Source organism: Schistocerca piceifrons, chromosome 5 (assembly GCF_021461385.2).
Source record: "Schistocerca piceifrons isolate TAMUIC-IGC-003096 chromosome 5, iqSchPice1.1, whole genome shotgun sequence".
In the NCBI taxonomy this organism is placed as follows: domain Eukaryota; kingdom Metazoa; phylum Arthropoda; class Insecta; order Orthoptera; family Acrididae; genus Schistocerca; species Schistocerca piceifrons.
This window is the reverse complement of record NC_060142.1, coordinates 197,493,342-197,497,103: the sequence shown is the minus strand read 5'-3', so window position 1 is coordinate 197,497,103 and position 3,762 is coordinate 197,493,342. Positions and strand designations below refer to the sequence as shown.

The 3,762-nt window shown below is 46.1% G+C and overlaps 1 non-coding gene across 1 annotated transcript; it reads left to right on the top strand.

Annotated features, from left to right (window-relative positions):
• Positions 1 to 1,353: 1,353 nt before the first annotated feature.
• On the top strand, positions 1,354 to 1,428 carry Trnap-cgg. Its single transcript has one exon. It is a non-coding gene; the product is annotated as a tRNA-Pro (tRNA).
• The last annotated feature ends 2,334 nt before the right edge of the window (positions 1,429 to 3,762 follow it).

Below are 3,762 nucleotides of genomic sequence, written 5' to 3'. Positions count from 1 at the left end.
TTTGAAGGTGGCATCGTAGCGCATCTATATGACTGCTGTGAATCTCGTCCAATAGAACTGGAGGTCGGCTGTACCTCTTCTTTCTCGACATCGAACACTTTATACCTGTCCTCAGCCACATCGTAAAACACAAGCTGTTGCCAAATGGAGCGTCTCTGATTTCACTGAAGAGCCCAGAATAGCCACGCGCATCTTTGGTTAACGTAATGAGCATTCTGCGGAATGGAATCTCGCGCGCTCTCAACTACGATGGAGCCGCCGGCGAACAAGGACGGCAGAGAACAACGATCAGTGAAGTAACTAGGCTATGGCAGCCGGAGCGCACGCCTTGGTCGCCGTTTCCATGGGAACGCAGTTCTTTTACACGAAAAGTTAGGATTAGGAGAATGAGAGCGGAGGGGGACGGAGGAGAGGATGTAGTGGAAGGAGAACAAAAAGAAGAAGGGAAAGGATTGGAGGGCACTAAGTAACGAACAGAAGTCATGAGGTGTTTCGGTTAGGACAGTGTTATTCAGCAGTTTCATATAGCGTCCATCTGTCTCATACAGAGGTCAGTTAACTCAGTGGAGTTTAATATTATATTTTTTACTTCCTTTATGTCAGGTTTAATCGCATTCTATGAACCAGTTATAACTGATTTCGGTCTACAATAGCCTACAGTACATATTTACATGCTACAAGAGGTGTTATAAGTTTCCGTTCCAAGGCCGTGCAATCCAGAATCGGTATGCCAGCCAGGCGAAATCACCGTGAACACTGAGACGATCACACCGGAGGCGCAGTAGGTTGAATGCAACCAAAATGTTCAAACGCGTGTGAATTCCTAAGGGACCAAACTGCTGAGGTCATCGTCCCTAGGCTTACACAATACTTAAACTAAAATGAAACTTCCTGGTAGATTAAAACTGTGTGCCCGACCGAGCCTCGAACTCGGGAACTTTGCCTTTCGCGGGGAAGTGCTCTACCAACTGAGCTACCGAAGCACGAGTCACGCCCGGTACTCATAGCTTTACTTCTGCCAGTACCTCGTCTCCTACCCTCCAAACTTTACAGAAGCTCTCCTGCGAACCTTGCAGAACTAGCACTCCTGAAAGAAAAGATATTGCGGAGACATGGCTTAGCCACAGCCTAGGGGATGTTTCCAGGAAGTTTCATATCAGCGCACACTCCGCTGCAGAGTGAAAATCTCATTCTGGAAACATCCCCCAGGCTGTGGCTAAGCCATGTCTCCGCAATATCCTTTCTTTCAGGAGTGCTAGTTCTGCAAGGTTCGCAGGAGAGCTTCTGTAAAGTTTGGAAGGTAGGAGACGAGGTACTGGCAGAAGTAAAGCTGTGAGTACCAGGCGTGAGTCGTGCTTCGGTAGCTCAGTTGGTAGAGCACTTGCCCGCGGAAGGCAAAGGTCCCGAGTTCGAGTCTCGGTCGGGCACACAGTTTTAATCTGCCAGGAAGTTTCATATCAGCGCACACTCCGCTGCAGAGTGAAAATCTTATTCTGAATACTTAAACTAACTTATGCTAATAACCACACACACGCCCATGCTCGAGGGAGGACTCGAACCTCCGGCGGGAGGGGCCGCGCAAATAGTGACATGGTGCCTCTAACCACGCGGCCACTCCGCGCGCATTAAATGTGTCCCTTCGGCACAGCATTTCGTCCTGCTACGTGAAGAAGTCGATAACCGCCTGCAACACATCCTCGCCTGCCACGAATCCTTATTCCCCAAGGCCTTTTAAAAGGGGCCGAAGGCATGTCACATGGGGAATGATCGAGTGTCTCCCGCTTGATTTGGGGTCACTTCTTTGTTATGACATTTGCTATATGGGGACGTGCGTTATAATGTAGCAAGCCGACACATCGCCGGCGCACCATTTCATAACGATGGTTTTCGACAGACATGTTGCTCCAGACACATTCGACATTTTCTAATAAATGTCTACCGCTGTCCATAACGTCACCATAGTTGACGTTTCTGCATTTCCAACATGCACGTCGGAAAGAACACCAATGCCACACCACTACCTTTGTAAGTAGGCTGTTTAGGTTTTTGTATTGGTAACGACAAGTAGCGCTCTATATGAAAATCACTGACTGTGCTGTGTGCAGTCTGAGGCTGGTCGGCATTGATGCAATAGTCGCCATTGTGGTGTTGGGCAGTTGGCTGTTAACAGCGCTAGCGTTACGCAGTTGGAGGTGAGCCGCCAGCAGTGGTGGATGTGGGGAGAGAGATGGCGGAATTTTGAGAGCGGATGATCTGGACGTGTGTCCATCAGTGACAGTACATTTGTAAGACTGGATGTCATGAACTGCTATATAGATTTTGACTTTTGAACACTATTAAGGTAAATACATTGTTTGTTCTCTATCAAAATCTTTCATTTGCTAACTATGCCTATCAGTAGTTAGTGCCTTCAGTAGTTCCATATGAAATGTCCCCTTAGAAAAATTAATGAATTACTGTGCTGATAAACCTCTTACATTATTTGCTTTTCAAACAGCTGAGTTAAACTGAACGTACTCAGACATTCACTAATGTGACACACAATATTTTTAGCGCAACGTAATCTGACTGTCAATAATCCCTACAAAAGAATGGCCCTGACTAACATTAACCTATACCTTTCACAAATCACTTACAAAAATCTTCATTGCTCGAACTACTGCAATACACCGAGCGCCACTACTGCCAGCTAAATAAAGGATTCTAACTACTGAAGGCACTAACTACTGATAGGCATAGATAGCAAATGAAAGATTTTGATAGAGAACAAACAATGTATTTACCCTAATAGTGTTTAAAAGTCATAATCTATATAGCAGTTCATGACATCCAGTCTTACAAATGTACTGTCTCTGAATGACACACGTCCGGATCATCCGTTCTCAAAATTCCACCATCTCTCCCCCAACATCCACCACTACTGGCGGCTCACCTCCAACTGCGCAACGCTATGCGCTGTTAACAGCTAACTGCACAACACCACAATGGCGACTATTGCAACAATGCCTACCAGCCTCAGACTGCACACAGCAAAGTCAGTGATTTTCATATAGAGCGCTACATGTCGTTACCAATATAAAAACCTAAACAGCCTACTTACACCTTGCCTACATATTGGTGTTTGTATATCCCCATCGGAGTCGCGCTAAGTTTAATATGCGGTACGCAAAACTTTCCGATTGTCCCTTCTACAGTAAGAAAGAAGAGTAAAGACCTGAGCTGATATCTTTAAAAAATGGAACTGGATTTACTTTTCACTGAAGATCGCTGTTCAGGCTGTGGGACATAAACGAGAGTTTGTAGGCGTGTTTCTAGATCTGAAAAATGAGGTCTATTCAGACTTCACACCAATCGCGGAGGAGTAGCGGTTTGCTTTAAGTACACACTGTAAAACTTGAGACCGTTTGTTTCCCTTGAGGTTCGATGTGGTGAGTTTGTGTTTGTCAAGAATGCCTTTAAGGCGGAAAAGACACAACCATCAACACGTCACCGAGTTTGAAGGAGGTCATGTAATACGGCTAGGAGAAGCTGGATGTTCGTTCACCGAAATTTTAGTAGGAAGGCTGGGAGGGAATGTAGCCACTGTACACAACTGCTTGCAGCGTTGGTTACGACAATGCACGGTTGTAAGATGAGCCCGCTCCGGAGAGCAAAGTGGCATTCCCGAGAGGGAAGATCATCACGTTCGTCGTATGGGTCTGGCTCTTCGCACTGTATTTGCAGCAGCAATTTCAACAACAGCAGGCGCCACAATGCCAGAAC